Source organism: Podarcis cretensis (assembly GCF_951804945.1).
Source record: "Podarcis cretensis genome assembly, chromosome: 12".
NCBI lineage: Eukaryota > Metazoa > Chordata > Lepidosauria > Squamata > Lacertidae > Podarcis > Podarcis cretensis.
In genome coordinates this window covers 6,785,405-6,804,727 of record NC_137181.1, presented here as the reverse complement: position 1 = coordinate 6,804,727, position 19,323 = coordinate 6,785,405, and the positions used below count along the sequence as shown (strand labels likewise).

The 19,323-nt window shown below is 43.9% G+C and overlaps 1 protein-coding gene across 29 annotated transcripts in view; it reads right to left on the bottom strand.

Moving 5' to 3' along the window:
* OBSCN (obscurin, cytoskeletal calmodulin and titin-interacting RhoGEF) overlaps nt 1–13,715 on the bottom strand; it is a 270,159-nt gene extending 256,444 nt beyond the window's left edge. For 17 of the 29 annotated variants that reach the window (XM_079996236.1, XM_079996263.1, XM_079996261.1 and 14 more), the window contains exon 1: nt 13,478–13,715. The gene's annotated coding sequence lies outside the window, so the exon portion shown is untranslated. The remainder of the gene's footprint in view (nt 1–13,477) is intronic. The other 12 variants (XM_079996242.1, XM_079996241.1, XM_079996248.1 and 9 more) reach the window with 3 other exon arrangements.
* Between the last annotated feature and the right edge of the window lie 5,608 nt (nt 13,716–19,323).

Here is a 19,323-nt window from a genome sequence, read left to right as displayed (position 1 = left end):
GGGAAACAACTGTAAGAGCAATGGCAGGTTGTTGTTTTTTAACCCTTCATAGCATTAAAGTATCTGACAGCAGCCACAAAAAGCCTGAATTTCTGGACCATAATGTTTCCAGCTTTGAAGAGCACAGCGTCTGACCTTCAAGCTGGTCTTTCATTACAGAGAATCCTCACCTGATTGCTTTAGGCAGTTAAGCCTGAACACATTCAAAGCCAATCTGTCAAGAATCTGAGCGGAATTACAAAACTTCATTCACTTGCAGAGGATATACATATACATATACATATACATATACATATACATATACATATACACATACACATACACATACACATACACATACAGTCATACCTCATGTTACATTTGCCTCAGGTTGTGCGTTTTCAGGTTGCGTCCCGCGGCAACCCAGAAGTAACGGAACGGGTTACTTCCGGGTTTCACCCCTCGTGCATGCGCAAACACACAAAATGACATCACGCACATGTGCAGAAGCAGCGAATCGCGACCCGTGCATGCGCAGACGGACAGATGCGGGTTACGTTCTTTTCAGGTTGTGAACGGGCCTCCAGAACGGATCCCGTACGCAACCAGAGGTACCACAGTACAGTTGGATGCTAAAGCATTTACCCTCTCCAAGCTAATTACCATTTCACCATAATTGGAAATAGGAAACATTCGTCAATCTCCTATAAGGTACACCTGAAGGAGCATTTCCACCCCCAGTGTTCAGCTCCAAGGGCGTTCTGGCGGTTCCCTCACTGCGAGAAGTGAAGTTACAGTGAACTTGGCAGAGGGCCTCCTCAGGACCCACCCTGTGGGGAATGCCTTCCCATCAGATGTCAAAGAGATAAACAATTATATGACTTTCCAAAGACATCTGATGAAAGCTCTATCGGGAAGTTTTTAATGTCTGATGTTTCATTATGTTTTTTATATTCTGTTGGAAGCTGCCCAGAGTGGCTGGGGCAACCCAGGCAGATGGGCAAGGTATAAGCAATAAATTATAATAATAATATTATTATTAAGCAAGTGGGGGCATGCTCTGGATTTCTTTTTGGGTAAATCATTTTTTAAATAACTTTTTGTTAATACAGTTGGAAATTGACCACTGAAATGAAAATTGCAGGATAAGACATTGCAAGGCCAGCATATGTTATGATGACCAGTCCTGTTATGACCAATCCAGAGGCTGCCCAGACAAGATTGGCTCAGGTGTTGCCTACAGACCATCGGCTGGCGATCTCTTAAAGCGGGGTAGGCAATGGGGTGTCCTCCAACTAATCCAGAATGCGGCAGCTAGACTGGTGACTGGGGGCGGCCACCGAGGCCACATAACACCAGTCTTGAAAGACCTACATTGGGCTCCCAGTACGTTTCCAAGCACAATTCAAAGTGTTGGTGTGGACCTTTAAAGCCCTAAACGGCCTCGGCCCTGTATACCTGAAGGAGCGTCTCCACCCCCATCGTTCTGCCCGGACGCTGAGGTCCAGCGCCGAGGGCCTTCTGGCGGTTCCTTCATTGTGAGATGCAAAGCTACAGGGAACCAGGCAGAGGGCCTTCTCGGTAGTGGCGCCCGCCCCGTGGAACGCCCTCCCATCAGATGTCAAAGAGATAAACAACTACCTGACATTCAGAAGACATCTTAAGGCAGCCCTGTTCAGGGAAGTTTTTAATGTGTGACATATTAGTGTATTTTTGGTCTTTGTGGAAGCCGCCCAGAGTGGCTGGGGAAACCCAGCCAGATGGGCGGGGTACAAATAATAAATTATTATTATTATTATTCTATTATTCCAAGTGCTGTGGACTATAACTCATCCCTGACCACTGGCCATGCTGACAGGGGCTTGAAATGGGAGAGAATTTTGGTTCAGGTCACTCTCTAATATGAACATCCCAAATTCATACTTCTTGAAACTTCTTGAACCAAAACGCAGCTCTTCTTTGGAATTCACATCTCTGAATTTTGTAGCGCACTTCTCCAACCAAATGATGTGCACAACAATGTGGGAGTGTGCCTGCTTGTGAAAATAACATACAGAAATGCATTACACTAGGGGAAACTGCATACAAAAATGTGTATATATTCGGCAAAATTTGAACTAAAATGTTGGTGAATATTCATGAAGAATTCTTAAAAAATTCAAATTGATGCAGAAATAATAATAATAATTATTATTATTATTATTATTATTATTATTATTATTATTATTATTTATACCCCACCCATCTGGCTGAGTTTCCCCAGCCACTCTGGGCGGCTTCCAATCAAGTGTTAAAAACAATACAGCATTAAATATTAAAAACTTCCCTAAACAGGGCTGCCTTCAGATGTCTTTTAAAAAGAAGATATATCCTTCACATCTGAAGGGAGGGCATTCCACAGGGCGGGCGCCACTACCAAAAAGGCCCTACCGAGAAATGGGATGAACTTAAGAATAGAAAAATTGGAAACTGAGAAACTGCCAAAATCTGCCCATCCCTAGCTGAGGCTGATGGGAGTTATAGTACAAAACATCCAGTGGGCACCACAGCGCTTTATATATTCAGCTCTTTGTATTTTCCCAACCAAGTCCACTAAAATTGCAGTGTAAAGCCTCATCCCCACACTGAAAAACCACAAGCACAAACACCACTTGTATGCACATCTCTCAAAAAGACTGAGACAAGTCATCATACCACCAAAAATAGACTATAAAGCAACTACATACCCCAAAAGTCTGACTAACCCTCCCAAATTAGGAGTTTGAACCAGTTGATTAACTCAGTGGGAAACTGATATCATTGGGTCCAAATATGTGTCTCTGATGGTGTTACTGAAAATCCATTCATCATTTCAACCCAGTTATATCAGTTCATGAATCACAATGCGAAATGATGCCTTTATTTAGACTATCTGGTGCTGGAGATACAAAACCCAGCTACTAGCTTTTTGTATCTCCATAAGATGGTTAAATTCTTAGCAACTGAAAAATGTAAGAGGAGCCCTAATGGATCAGGCCATAAGTCCATCTAGTTCAGCATGGTGTTTCCCACAGTGGCCAAAACCTCACAAGCAAGACATGAGAATCGTGGTCCCCTCTTTTGGGTCCTAGGACCCTCGTACCTACAGGACCGCCTCTCCTGGTATGTCCCATGGAGGACCTTACGGTCTTCAAACAAAAACACCTTGGAGGTCCCAGGCCACAGAGAGGTTAGGCTGGCCTCAACCAGAGCCAGGGCTTTTTCGTCCGTGGCCCCGATCTGGTGGAACGCTCTGTCCCAAGAGACTAGGTCCCTGCGGGACTTGACATCTTTCTGCAGGGCCTGCAAGACAGAGCTGTTCCACAAGGCCTTTGGCCAAGGCACAGCCTGACTCCCTCCTTTGGTAATCCTCACAGAACTCTAGCGCAATGGTTGCCATTAATTTGATTTTGAATTGATTTTAGAATGAATTGATTTTAGAATGAATTGATTTTAGAATGAATTGATTTTAGAATGAATTGAGTTTAGAATGAATTGATTTTAGAATGCTGTGTTAGTTTTATTGTTGTTAGCCGCTCTGAGCCCGGATTCGGCTGGGGAGGGCGGGATATAAATAAAAATTTATTATTATTATTATTATTATTATTATTATTATTATTATTATTATTATTTCTGGTATCCCCCAGCAACTGGTTCTCAGAGGCATACTTTTCCTGAAGCTGGAGTTTGAATATAGCCATCATATATTAGTTACCGTGCCATGTTCAAGATTCTTGTATTAATTTGCATGTTCCTTAACAGTTCAGGTCTAGGACACCCCCATATCCCTGCCTGATCAGCAGCTCCTAGTGATGATTTATTTATTTTAAAATATTTTAAAATAAGCAAATCACCACTAGAAGCCCCTGAGAATACCTGGATTAGAAAAGCCAACTAGGGCTCATCCAGACTTCCTTTTGTTGCCATGTGTCAGGGACTCAGCGGGAGCGCAGGGAGGGGAGGAGATGGAGAGCGAGGGGGAGCAATCCGAGGGCAGCGTAGGAGAATATGACAGCAGCCCGATAGATTCCATGAGCCTCTCCAGCGAATCGGAAGATTCACAGAAGGGGGCGCCGATGGGCAGGGCAAGGGGGGACCCAAGGGGGACACCCCAGAAGCAAGGGGCCAGCGGGGACTCCCAGAGCAGCAGTTGGAAATCAGGACCAGCTTCCCCACCAGAGCGTAGTGGGGGGGAGGAGTCCCAGGTGTCAGAGCCCACATATGCACCACCAGCGAGAGAAGATGAGTCAGGGTGGACCACGCCTCCATCGGAGAGCGAGTTAACGGTCAAGAGGAAAGTTGCAGGCTGGGCGCGCGCGCCAAGTTCAAAGGTACAGGCGAGTGGCACAGAAGGTAGCCCGGATAGGGAACCAGGTCCTAAAGCCCGCTGGAAGGAGGGGCAAGAATCGTCAGGGTCAGCGTCAGAGGAGTCCAGGAAGGATGAGACCCTAGCGGGCAGGAGGGCCCAGAGGAGAAAGGAACTTAGGAAGAGGTGGAGCAAGGCGAGGGTCTTAAACTGGTGTGGAAGGGGAGGAGACTCAGACGGGACTTCGCTGGTCTAAGGTCGAGACGTAGAGCTGCACGCTGCGGCTTTAAAATGGAAACTGAATCTCAATAAAGACTTTTGTACATAACTACAGCCTAGCGTTGGTCCTCTGTGAGCTGGGACCTGGAGGCAGCTTTGACACCATGTTTCTACGAACAGGTCTGGACTTTAAAACACCATGTCCAAGCATGGTTTTGTCATTGCAGCTGTTTGTTTGTTTGTTTGTTTGTTTGTTTGTCTGTCTGTCTGTTTTGCCCTGGTGCTTTAGTAGGGAAAAGCTGGATTTTTCTTGGATTGGGTTTTCCACCGACTGCTGTTTGCTCCTTTTCAGCAGCAAAACACAGGTTTTCCTGGGGAAAGTACCAGGGCAAAACAAACACACACACACACCTTGGTTACAGAGCTTTAAAGTGTACTCCTGGGCCTGGAAAGAATCAGCGCCTGATTTAGGACGGTCCAGGCAGTTCCCTTGCACAGGTCGTCGAGCCAAAGGGGTGCAAAATTGAGAAGATCCATAACTGAGAAGATCCCTTTTGGGCTGGCAAATTTTGGCCTCGCACAGGGTGCCATATTACAAAATATTACCCAAGCCCACCCCTGAAAGCACAGAACAAAAGGAAGTCTGGATGTGGCCTGAGTCGGCGGTCAGCACTGTGTGTTGTAGCAGCATATTTCATAAACGAATTATGTGCATCTTGAAGATTTCGCTTTTGTCTCACCTGAAATTCCTGGCAAGTCAGTTTCACAAGTATCATGAAGGAGAAATTCTTATCCATCTTTTATCTCCACACCTTGCATGATATTATAAACCTGTATCCCACACCCTTTCTCACCATTTTTCTCAACTAAAAATCCCCAAATAAATTTTAAGGTGAAAAGTCCTTCCAGATTCTATTCTATTCTATTCTATTCTATTCTATTCTATTCTATTCTATTCTATTCTATTATTTCTATTCTATTCTGTTCTATTCTATTCTAATTCTATTCTAATTCTATTCTAATTCTATTCTAATTCATTTTATTTTATTTTATTTATTTTATTTTTTATCACCCTTCCCTCCACACAAAGAGCTCATTTTGTGTCCGTGGTTCTTCCCCTCCCCATTTTTATCCTCACAACCACCCTGTGGCGCCAGTTAGGCAGTGGCAGGCCCAAGAGAGCTTCATGGCTGAGCAGTGAATTCGAACCATGGCCTCCAAGGCCGTAGCCCCAACACAGTAACTCTTACGTCACACTGGCATGAGGCGACCGTGTGAAAATTTCCCCCCTCACACCACACGGCTTGTTTGTATCTTGTGTAATTCAAAAAGCAGTACAGTGGACGCCTGGGTTGCGAACGTGATCTGTGCAGGATACACGTTCGCAACTCAAAGCGTTCGCAACCCACAGCGCCACGTCTGCGCACACACGGGTTGCAATTTGGCGCTTTGGCCCATGTGCAAAGCGTGATTTAGCGTTTCTGAGCATGTGCAACCCCCGAAACCCAGAAGTAACCCATTCCGGTGCTTCCAGGTTTCAGCGGGTCGGTAACCCAAAAAACCGCAACCTGAAGCATCTGTGACCGTGGTACCTTGCTTTACAACCATAATCCATTCCGGAGGTCCGTTTGTAAACCAAAACAGGTTCTAACCTAAGGTGTGCTTTCGCCAATGGGGCCTCCCAAAAAAATTGTTCGTAATCCAAAAAAAAAAAAAAAGGGTTGTAATCCAAAAAAAGGTTGCAAACCAGGAAATGCACTTCCAGGTTTGAAGGTGTTTGTAATCCAAAACGTATGCAAACCAAGATGTATACAAACCAAGGTACCACTGTCCCTTTTCTAATCATGGCCACCCCACCCCACCCCACACAAATCTGAGGCCCAGAAAAGCTTCCATTGAAGTGGGCAGCTGCCTTCTTCTGCCATGTTGGGGGGGGGAGGGGGCTGGGTGAGAGAAAGTTACCTCAGAAATTGGTTTTCAAAAACTACAAACTGATCTAGCACCTGGGATCAATAAGCTAATTTCACGTTCAGCATCTGAAAGCACTGAATAATGCCTCATTCAAAGGGCCAGGTTGTTAGGAGAGACTCCAGAAAATGTTATTCAAAATGCCTGCCCTCAGAAGGCTGACAGTTGCCTACAGTATATACAGGTGAAACTTGAAAAATTAGAATACCGTGGAAAAGTTCCTTTATTTCACTAATTCAACTTCAAAGGTGAAACTAAGATATGAGATAGACTCATGACATGCAAAGCAAGATATGTCAAGCCTTGATTTGTTATCATTGCGATGATCATGGCGTACAGCTTATGAAAACCCCAAATTAACAATCTCAGAAAATTAGACTATTCAAGAAAATCAGCAAAACAAGGATTGTAAATCGAGCAAGATTGGACCTCTGAGAAGTAGAAGCATATCTCACTTTGCATGTCATGAGTCGACCTCATATATTAGTTTCACCTTTTAAGTTGAATTACCGAAATAAATGAACTTTTCCACGATATTCCAATTTTTTGAATTTCACCTGTATATATAAATTTTTCACAGATAAAATACAATTCATCAAACATTTTCCAGAATACAGCTGCCTATAGTTCCACTTCTGACACAAAGATAAAACATGGAGGAAATATGCAGTAGAGGTCACTTGCTGCCATTAGTGGTTTAGTGTTGCCGGCACAAAAACCAGAACTTCTGGGAAGATTTGAATCAGCATCGTTCTCTCATAAATTCAGGCCCTACATGAGGGTAATGTGTTATTCTGATTTGCTGGATTACGGCCCAGTTTCCACAGTAAACCACAGTTAAAACAAACTATGCTTTATTGTGAATCCACAGTGTCAACGTAAGAACATAGTATTGCAAAAATCAACGTTTGAGGCTGAAGGAAATCTCCATGCAGCAGTGAGAAAACAAAGGATTTTATTGCCAGCGATAATGGCTCAGTGGGATCCCTCTCCAAAAACTGAGCAAAACACCAAAAGGGTGGGGCCTCCTTAATATACATAGCTGTTATCTATTAAAGCAGTACAGTGTTGCCTTGCAAGACGAATGCCTCGCAAGACGGAAAACCCGCTAGACGAAAGGGTTTTCCATTTTGGAGGTGCTTCACAAAACGAATTTCCTATGGGCTTGCTTCGCAAGACGAAAATGTCTTGCGAGTTCCTGCAGGTTTTTTTTCCTCCCCCCCCCCCTTTTCTAAGCCGCTTATCTGCTTATCCGCTAAGCCGCTAAAAGCCGCTAATAGCACTAATAGCGCTAATCCGCTAAGCCGTCAATGGGCTTGCTTCGCAAGACGAAAAAACCGCTAGACGAAGAGACTCGCGGAACAGATTAATTTCGTCTTGCGAGGCACCACTGTAGATATGCATAAACCTTCTCCAATCTAAAGTTATAACACAATACTAATTATACACGCCAGAAGCTCGGCTCTGCCCTCGCTGGTCCTGGAAGGATCCTTTAAAAAAGTCCCATATGCTCAGAGACTTTGCGCCTGTTCATTGGGGGAGATAGGAAGCCCAGAGCACTTGTTCTTTAGATGTCCCTTTTAAGAAGAGGCACGTAGTGAGACCATTGATCCCCTGCTGGTGAGGCTCGCTGACCTCCCAGAAAAGCAAAAATTCAACCTTTTCCTGTTAGGCAAAGATCATAAGACGACTCGGATGGTCACCAGATTCTGTGTACAGATCTGTAGGCGCAGACCATCCCCCAACCTAAACTAGTTCATTAAGAAAATCCCCAAACTCGGTTCCATGGGTGACTCTGGGTCATCTCTCTGCGGTAGCTTATCTTAAAGTTTCAAGTGTCTATACGCTTATCGCACTTATAAATTTTAAATTTATTGTTGTACATTGTTTCAAATGTTTGTTTTCCTTCTGGGATTGGACCCCCAAATGTGTTTTATAAGCTGGTCTCTGACCGTAATATATCTACAGTGGTCCCCCGCAAGACGAATGCCTCGCAAGACGGAAAACTCGCTAGACGAAAGAGTTTTCCGTTTTGGAGCCGCTTCGCAAAACGAATTTTCTATGGGCTTGCTTCGCAAGACGAAAATGTCTTGCGAATTCCTGCGGGTTTTTTCCCCTTCCCCCCCCCTTTTTCTAAGCTGCTGGGACGCAGGTGGCGCTGTGGGTTAAAGCCTCAGTGCCTAGGACTTGCCGATCGAAAGGTCGGCGGTTCGAATCCCTGCGGCGGGGTGCGCTCCCGCTGCTCGGTCCCAGCGCCTGCCAACCTAGCAGTTCGAAAGCACCTCCGGGTGCAAGTAGATAAATAGGGACCGCTTACCAGCGGGAAGGTAAACGGCGTTTCCGTGTGCGGCTCTGGCTTGCCAGAGCAGCGATGTCACGCTGGCCACGTGACCCGGAAGTGTCTCCGGACAGCGCTGGCCCCTGGCCTCTTAAGTGAGATGGGCGCACAACCCCAGAGTCTGTCAAGACTGGCCTGTACGGGCAGGGGTACCTTTACCTTTATTTTTAAGCTGCTTATCCGCTTATCCACTAAGCCGCTAAACCGCTAATAGCGCTAATCCGCTAAGCCGTCAATGGGCTTGCTTCGCAAGACGAAAAAACCGCTAGACGAAGAGACTCGCGGAACGGATTCTTTTCGTCTTGCGAGGCACCACTGTATTTATCATCTATCCATCTATCTATCTACTAATTATACCATGTATGGTCTTTACTTTATTACCTATTCATTGAGCAAGCGAACAAAGAACTCTCTCTAAGCCGCACCTTTGCATTCCTTTCTACCTGAGAGGGTTGGGACATTTGAGCAGAGCTCGTCTCCTTTTCAAATGTAGACACTTAGGAATGTGTTTACAACCTCGGGAGTAAAGATGCTCCTAGCACAAGATTAGGCGTTACAAAAAAACAATAGGCACAAAGCCTCTAGCCTGGCTAGTTAGCTGAGCTTATAGGTCTCTATGCGCATCAATAGATTTTGCTTTATTAATCTGTAAAGTGCTTTGAGGTTTTTTGCAATCAAGCGGTGAATAATTTTATGAAATAGGCTCGCACTCTGTTTTCACAGTGGCCAACAAGATGCCCATGAGAAACCTTCAAGCAGGTCCTGGGTGCAACAGCACTTTCCTGACTTGTGATTTTGCACAACTTGCATACAGACTCCAACAATGGAGATGGAACATAACTATTGTGTCTAGAAGCAATAATCATGTCGAGAAGCAAGTAGCCTTATCCTCCCTTTCAAAAAATCATCAAAGTTGCTAGCCATCACTATCTCTTGTAGGAGCGAATACCACAGATTTACTGTCTTCTGCAGTGGAAATAACTAAATTAATGGTTCTTATTAGCCTGAGTAGTGCCGAGTTAAAAACAAAAGAGGAATGCAAATGGGTAAAATTGATGGTAATTGCAGCCAGATAGGTTATAGCGAGTAATTGGAAAAATGCAGAAGGAGGAAAAAACTGAATAATATGATTTTAGAATACCTGTGAAGATACAAAGGATGAAAGGGTTTAAGGTCAGTGAGAAAGAGGAGGATTGCTTTGAGAAGAGATTGAACTATTTGAGTAGGTTTGAACAATTTGGGGCAATTAAAATGTTAAAAGTTAAATAAACCTTGTGGAAGGAGGAGTGTTAAGGTATATAGAAGTGTACATATGGTTGATTTGAATATGTTATTATTGAATATTATTGAATATGTGTAGTATTGAATATTGTATACCCAATGTATCAGCCGCCTGGGGGGTTACACTGCTTGTGTTTTGGTGGTTGGTAAAAAATATTTTTTTAAAAAAAACAAAACTGTCTTCTGCGTGAAGAAGTCCTTTTTTGTTACAATATTATCTACATTGCCACAAAATACACAATTTTATCCACTTCTATCATGTCACACCTTATTTGCCTTTTCTCTAAACTAAAAAAAAACAAGGAATGCTGTAGCATTTCATCGTAGCAGAGTCGCTCCAACCTCTTGATGATTTGGGTTTGCTGTTTTCTGAACCCTTGCCAACTCTATAATGTTCTTTTCTGAGGGTGAGGTGGATAGAACTGTGCACAGTATTCCAAGCATGCACCATCAATTTGTATGATGACATAACGATATTGGCAGTTTTGTGTTTCGTAATTATCTCTGCCATGGAATTTGCATTTTTCATAGTTGCTGCACACTAGACCGACATTTTCATAAAATTATACATTAGAACCCCAAGGTCTCATTCCTGGTTGGTCACCAACAGTTCAGACCCTCCCCGCATAAGTGTATATGTGAGATTTATTTATTTTTTAATTGCCCCATTGTGAATCATTTTACACTTGCTTGCACTGAATGGCATTTGCCATTTTACTGCCCATTCACCCAATCTGGAGAGATATTTTTTGACGCTCCTTGGAATTCCTAGTTGCTTTAACTACCCTGAACAATTTTTTAATCAGCAAACTTGACTACATCACTGCTCACCCCTAGGCGTAGAGCATTTACACAGAAGTAGGAAAAAGTGGATCCCAATTCTAATCTTTGGGGAATTCCCATTTTCTACATCCCTCTGTGTACACTGCTGAAAACGTCTTGCTCTACTCCTCCCTAGTTCCTGATGCCGCCATGTTGCTGGGAAACAAGTCTATTTTGTTGACCAAAACCACAAACAGTAACCATGGTTTGTTTTTGGCTTACAGCTCATGGATTATTTGGAGGAAGCAAACCATGAGCCAAGGTTCAGGTATCACAGTAAACTGGACTCTGGCTTATTTCCCAGCCAGAATGGGAGGGTTGGGGAGACGATTAGCACACTGGGTGCTCACGTTCAACCCTAGTTTGCTTTTAACTATGGTTTAACATTATGTGTGAAGTAGGTTGTGGGTAAGTGGAACTGGAAAGCTCCTGGTTTCGTTTCGTTTCATTGAGAATAGCATTTGTTCATTTTCCCTACAATTTCAGGTTCTCCAGATGTTAGAAACCTATTCCCTTTCTAAAATGAAAGCTGGGAAATCTGGAGTTTATGGTTCACTGTAGACACCCACCCATGTGCTTAACCCTAAGAAAACCTGGAATGCACCACTAATGGGGCAAAGGAGAAGGAAAACTCCAGGTGGCTGAAAATAGAGGCCCGACGCATTTTGGAATTATCCTTCTTTAGGAGTATGTTTTAAGTAGCAACTCCAACCAAGTGCACGAACCCATTGATTTATTAATTTTCCATTTCAAGGACCTCCTGACTGTGTCACCCACCAGGAAGAAAAGTCAAGTGGAAGGGGGGAAGGCCTGGAAGGAAGGGTTAAGGCACCGTTGGCCAAACTTGGCCCTTCAGTTGTTTTGGGACTACAGTTCCCATCATCCCTGACCACTGGTCCTCTTAGCTAGGGATGATGGGAGTTGTAGTCCAAAACCAGCTGGAGAGCCAAGTTTGGCCAACACTGGGTTAAGGGCTTCGTGCCACTGCCTGTCCTTTATAATGATTTCCCCTCCCCACCTCTTTATTGCTGTTAACCAGAAGACGTATTTGCTGTCAGCACATAGAGTTCCACACCACCCTTAATCAATATGGTGACACCCGATTCTGGCAAGTGTTGACCTTGTGCCCCAAAGTTAGGCCGCATGCTCATGCCACCCATGCCAGACCTCATACCAAAAGCCTAGAGCTGAGTTGAGTCAGCCATTTCTGCCCCAGATTGCTCATCAGCAAGCACAGATGCCTACCACCTGATCAGTTTTCTACTTCCTCTAATCCTTATATAAAACACTGTCAGCTCTTCTCCTCTCTTGAGCAAACGGCGCTACTTCTCTGATGTTACAACGCCCTACCCTTCAGAAACACGCTACTGGCCTCACTCTGTCACTTACTTCTTTCTGCCTGCAAACCTCCTTGTGTCATTTTCTTGGCCATTTTCCTATGTTGTGAAGGCTGAAATTTCAATTCAGTGGAGCAGGGTCAAGATATTAACTGATATGCATGAAATTTCAGATATATCTATATACAGTGGTACCTCGGGTTAAGTACTTAATTCGTTCTGGAGGTCCGTTCTTAACCTGAAACTGTTCTTAACCTGAAGCACCACTTTAGCTAATGGGGCCTCCTGCTGCTGCTGCGCCGCAAGAGCATGATTTCTGTTCTCATCCTGAGGCAAAGTTCTTAACCTGAGGTAATATTTCTGGGTTAGCGGAGTCTGCAACCTGAAGCGTATGTAACCCGAGGTACCACTGTAATCCCTAGTGTAGTAAGTTAAACGTATAGTTGTGCGAACAGCCTTATTTCCCAGAAAGTGGGCATAGGCGTGCAGCTTTAGCAAAAGCCGCATTCACTATGTCTCCTGTGTGTCCCATTGAAAAAAGCTCATACCTTCTATATGGATCTGCATTCTGCATAAATGCAAAAAAAACAACCAGGCATCGTTTGCCATCACAGACACTCCATGTCACTGAGCTACCGCTCTTAAAATAGACGCAGCTGTCACTCCCCATCTTTTTTCAGAAGCCCATCTGTAGAAATGCAAGCTGAGAGCATGGGAGGAGGCTCTGGCAAGGCCAAATACTAGCAGAAGAAGAGTGGCGAGGTCAGACAATTAACCGAACACAAAACTTTTTGTGAGTCTTAGTACTTGGGTTGAAAACAAGAATGGTGATGGGAGGTAACCCTCAACATCACTCCTTCAAGCACGTCCACTCCAAAAGAATTATCTCCCTCGCTTGGGCAGACACTGGCAACCCACACAGGTTACAAAACAAAAATCAAAAATTAAATCTCCTGTTCGTTCCTTCAATCCTCCTACCCATCTTTTCTCTGTGCAAATCGCTCTGCCAGTGAAACCACAGGCGACCACAGCCACAAGTCATACTAAGCCTAGAGGATAACTCTCATGTCTTGACCTTCATCTGTACTGCTAGCCCCAGTGCTACAGAAAACCACAAATAACATAGGCACAAGACGCACACAGAAAGAGAGCTGGCTCCTGGCCAGCTTTTCTAGCCACCCAGATTCAGACTGAAATTCAGGTTCTTACCTGGAAGTCCTGTTAAACCTGGAAGTAGTAAGCCACTTTCATCGGGACAGCAGATCTTTACTGAGTTTGCACAAAGCGGGTGAAGCAGGTGCAAGCGGGCATGGGGAGACCAACAGAATTTGGGTCGTGTCCCCCCTTACCCAGCATGAGAATAAAACAGAAACCCCAGTGAGGTAGGGGATGTGCTAAAGGTGACCCCCTAGTCCCACAGCAGAAGCTCCAGGGCTTCGAGTTTAGCCTGTGAGCAGCCCCTCCCTTGGGCAGCCGTCCTCCAGTCAAGTTGGACTACTGACGTTCCTGCTCCTCTCCCTGCCCTGCCTCCGATTTCCAAAATAGCCTTGGGTGTCATTTACCAGGGAGATTAAATTTCATGCGGTGGAGAGACGAAAGGGCATCGCTTTAGGAAACCCACCGGGGGCAGACCGAAAAGCCCATCTCCTGAGAGCTTGCGTGCAGATGAACCCTGTCCGTGGGGCTGGACCTAGTGCTGTTTCTCAAGTGCTTTCCCCGGAGCCAAGTGACAGGTGTCAAACTGGGATATGACAAGGGAGTGTTACAAGCCTGTTGGCAAAAGTTGATCAGCCTTCTTGCCTACATCAACTTCAGAAGGGGAAGAAAGAGGGGAGGCTGGGGGTGTCGTTCCAAGGGGCATTTCTGCTCCTGGATTTAAATATTATTGACTGAACCTTATTTTTGGACTCCTATAGGCTGTAAGGGACGCGGGTGGTGCTGTGGGTTAAACCACAGAGCCTAGGGCTTGCCGATCAGAAGGTTACGGTTTGAATCCCCGCGACGGGGTGAGCTCCCGTTGCTCGGTCCTTGCTCCTGCCAACCAGCAGTTCGAAAGCACGTCAAAGTGCAAGTAGATAAATAGGTACCGCTTTGGTGGGAAGGTAAACGGCATTTCCATGCGCTGCTCTGGTTTCCCAGAAGCGGCTTAGTCATGCTGGCCACATGACCCAGAAGCTGTCTGCAGACAAATGCCGGCTCCCTCGGCCTATAGAGTGAGATGAACGCGCAACCCCAGAGTCGTCTGCGACTGGACCTAATGGTCAGGGGTACCTTTACTTTTAATCACAACAATACAAACACAACACGTAGGCTAATAGTTAGTAGAAAATATATAATAGAATGATGCTATCATTCAAATTATAGGAGTAAGCCAATCAAAGTTCTTATATACAATATAACAGAGTGGTAGCGAGGACCGTCAAGCCATGTGTTCAAAACAGATGTCTAAGGACAGTCTCACAATAGTCTTTCAAAAGTATCAACAGAAGACGTCCCAAAAGTAAAGTTTCTCAATAGTTTTTCAAAAGTTTCAGTGGAAGATGTCTCAAAAGCCTCAAAAGGACAGTGTCTCCGGAATGATGTCACTGTTTTTGGCTCATAAATCATCCCTCTGGCAGCCTGCACTCTGCAGCCTTCCTGGGTGCTCTCCTTTAAAAAAAAAAAAAAATTAAATTTTAACAACAACAAAAAAGGGTTACAAAACAGTAAAGAAAAACACAGGAAAATACAAAATCCAAAATTAAACATAAAAAGAAAAAAGAAAAAAGAAAAATCCCTCTTTCTAGTATCTTACCACTCATTAACCTATTTTCATGACTTCCTCACACCTCCCTTTTTTGTATTCCATTTAAAAATTTGTTCAGCAAATCCATACCCTCTTAATTTACCCTTAATTGTTTATCCTCACATATTATAACTTCAAATTTTCATCTAATATCAATCCATTCTAATATCAATCCATTCTTGCGTATTCTTGTTTTGCCTTATTGCTAGAACCACTTCGTTTCATTCCAACGTCATTAACATTCAATAATTTTACAGTGTTTCTGTAAATAGATTTTAAATTTCTTCCAATCTTCTTCCACCAACTCTTCTCCCTGGTCTCGGATTCTGCCAGTCATTTCCGCCAATTCCATGTAGTCCATTACTCTCCTTTCCTGGAACCCTGATGACATCCTGAGCTAGGATTCGTGAAGCCCTTTTACCTTTCAAGAAATGGACATGGAGAGGTTAAAAACATGGAAAGATTTTAAAAACAAAATTGTGGCAGCTGGTGTTCCAGCAACATCTGGGTGCATTCTACCAAAATGAAGACAATGGGGGGGGCAGGTGTTCTGATCTGACCTCTTTCAAGGACGTATGGATAAAAATGAAATAATTACATGTATGACCACAATGACTAAAATAAAATAAAAAATCCCTTAAAGCACAGTAAGGATATCAAAGGGTTTCCAGCATCAGGGGACAGGGTTTCTGTGAGTAAACATCCCTCTCATTTTGGCCAATGTGCTGGCAATCCATTGGACAATAAGAGTGCACGCTGTACTTATTAAGTGTGCAGGGAGAAATGTACACTCAGGAGCCTTAGATTAATCTTTCAGAACCGCCCCCCCCCCCTTTACTAGGAAAGACCACAAATATTTATTTATTCATTGCCTTGACATACTGCCTTTCCGCCAAGGCAGCTTACAGGTTTTTCTTTAGGATACTAAAACGAATAAATTACAGTGGTGCCCCGCAAGACGAATGCCTCGCAAGACGAAAATCCCGCTAGACGAAAGGGTTTTCCGTTTTTCGAGGCGCTTCGCAAGACGAATTTCCCTATGGGCTTGCTTCGCAAGATGAAAACGTCTTGCGAGTCTTGCGAGTTTTTTCCCTCCCCCCCCCCCTTTTTCTAAGCCGCTAAGCCGCTAATAGCCGCTTAGCCGCTAATAGCCACTAAGCCGCTAATAGCGCTAATCCGCTAAGCCGCTAATAGGGATGCTTCGCAAGATGAAAAAACCGCTAGACGAAGAGACTCACGGAACAGATTATTTTCGTCTTGCGAGGCACCACTGTATATGTAAAGCTGGCCCTAAGGGACGCAGGTGGCACTGTGGGTTAAACCACAGAGCCTAGGACTTGCCGATCGGAAGGTTGGCAGTTTGAATCCCTGAAACAGGGTGAGCTCTCGTTGTTCGGTCCCAGCTCCTGCCAATCTAACAGTTCGAAAGCACAAAGTGCAAGTAGATAAATAGGTACCACTCCGGCAGGAAGGTAAATGGCGTTTCCGTTATGGAGGCCAAATGGCCGAAATATTGGGAAATTTTGGAACAAGATGGAGACAGAATAAAATTGCAGTTTTGAAAAATTGAAAAATAAAGTGCGAGATTGGCTTCATTATTACCAAATAATGGAGGCATATAATTCGGACAAAAAAGTTGGCTTCCAGGTAGAAAAATCAAAATTGGAAACAGAATTGTTTGATCCAAAAACTAAGCATTTGTCAAGAATGTATAACTTGTTGCTGAGATGGAACACTCAGAATGAAATGGTGAAATCAGTTATGATTAAATGGGCACAAGATGTTGGACATAACATAATGATGGCTGACTAGGAACAGTTATGGACCAGAGGTATGAAATTTACGGCATGTAATGCCCTAAGAGAAAACTTAATGAAAATGATTTACAGGTGGTACATGACACCAGTCAAGCTTGCAAAAAATTACCATTTGCCCGATAATAAATGTTGGAAATGTAATGAGATTGAAGGTACATTCTTTCACCTTTGGTGGACATGCCCAAGGATTAAGACATTCTGGGAGATGATTTATAATGAAATGAAAAAGGTATTCAAATATACCTTCCTGAAGAAACCAGAGGCCTTTCTCCTGGGCATGGTTAGCCAACTGGTGCCAAAGAAGGATAGAACATTTTTTATGATGCAACAACAGCAGCAAGAATACTCATCGTAAAATATTGGAAGACACAAGATTTACCCACCCGGGAAGAATGGCAGATGAAGTTGATAGACTACATGGAATTGGTGGAAATGACTGGCAGAATCCGAGACCAGGGAGAAGAGTCGGTGGAAGAAGACTGGAAAAAGTTTAAAGACTATTTACGGAAATACTGTAAAATTAATGAATGTTAGAAAAATGTTGGAATGAAGTTATATGGCTTTAGTAGAAATGTTATAAGGAATTAAGGATAAATAGATTAATAGAGTATTAAAGGGAAAATAAGATTAGAATGTGTTAAGATAATTATAGGATTAAAAATAGAGGAAGATGGAAAGGAATTGCTGAAAAAATTAATAGAAGTGGAATACAAAAAGGGAGGTGTGTGGAGGTCGTGGAAATGAGGGAATGAAAGATAAGATATTGAAATTATTTGATGCGTTTTAAATTGTGTTTGTTTTGTTTTGTTAGTTTAATGTTAGTATTCTGTTAGTGTAATCTAGTGTTGGTTTGTATTGTATTGTATTGTATTGTATTGTATTGTATTGTATTGTATTGTATTGTATTGTATTGTATGGTTTTTATTTTTTGTAGTGTTTAAATTGTTGGAAAAGGTAATAAATATTTTTATTTTTTTTAAAAAATGGCGTTTCTGTGTGCTGCTCTGGTTCGCCAGAAGCGGCTTAGTCATGCTGGCCACATGAGCCAGAAGCTGTACACCAGCTCCCATGGCCAATAAAGCGAGATGAGCAACCCCAGAGTCATCTGCGACTGGACCTAATGGTCAGGGGTCCCTTTACCTTTACCTCCTTTGCATTTGGGAAGGGAGGGGCGATGGTATGATCTATGAAAACTTTGTGTAATTTTGTGTAATGTAGGACGCAGGTGGCACTGTGGGTTAAACTACAGAGCCTAAGACTTGCCGATCAAAAGGTCGGCGGTTCGAATCCCTGCGACAGGGTGAGCTCCCGTTGCTCGGTCCCTGCTCCTGCCAACCTAGCAGTTCAAAAGCACATCAAAGTGGAGGTAGATAAATAGGTACTGCTCCGGCGGGAAGGTAAATGGTGTTTCCGTGCACTGCTCTGGTTCGCTAGAAGTGGCTTAGTCATGCTGGCCACATGACCCGGAAGCTGTATAACGGCTCCCTCGACCGGTAAAGCGAGATGAGCGCCGCAACCCCAGAGTCGGCCATGACTGGACCTAGTTGTCAAGGGTCCCTTTACCTTTAAAGTTGGCCCTGGAAGTAGGGTGTTGCCTCTGCTTGCTTCCTTCCTTGATCTCTTTGTCTTTCATCCATGACGTCATGATGCTCCCTGCTTAGCAAAGCCCAACAAAAGGCAAGCATTCAGCAAAAAGCGGAACTAAAGAAGGGGAATTGCTTGTGCAAATATAATCTGATGTTTTACGTCATACCTGCTGTGCACTGTTGCTGTGAAGGCCTAGAAATCCAGCTGAGAGAAACTTGCATGCTACTTTGTGATGCTTCTCTTGGTCCTAATAAAGCTATTATTTTGCTGTTCTCTTATGGGATTTTCCTGCACAGAACCACTTCCATTACATGAACGGCAGGCAGAACATAGCTCTTGACTCCATCAGAAACTTGCTTCTCCTTCCATACTGTCAATCACTGGAGCAACCACCTGTCTTCTTCACATGCATATATAGGGAGCCCAAAAGCTTTAGTAGAAGCAAGTCGGGGTTTTTTTGGATACTTTGACCTTCGCTTTCCAGCTAGGCCTTCTGACACTCTTCTCTATTGCAAGGGAGAAAGAGATATGCCAAACAACCGAGCTGCATTATTGCACTAATGAAACGCAGTAGCTTAAGCATACTGCTTCCACATTTTCAAAAAAAAAAACCACTTGCTGAAACAAAGGGAAGGAAATCCAGGAGCAACACAGCCTGTGTTGTTGCTCCAATTGCCAGTGGTCCACGCTCTTAGAAGATACTGGGACACACACTGTTACTGGATTAGGGCTCGTCTCTGCTGGATCAGAAAAAGGTCCATCTTTCTGCATTTCTTGTTTCCAACAGTTTGCTGCCAGATAGAAGTTTCTGGGATGTTCGCAGAAGGGCATGGAGGAGAAAAGCCATTGCCCACAGGATCAGTGGC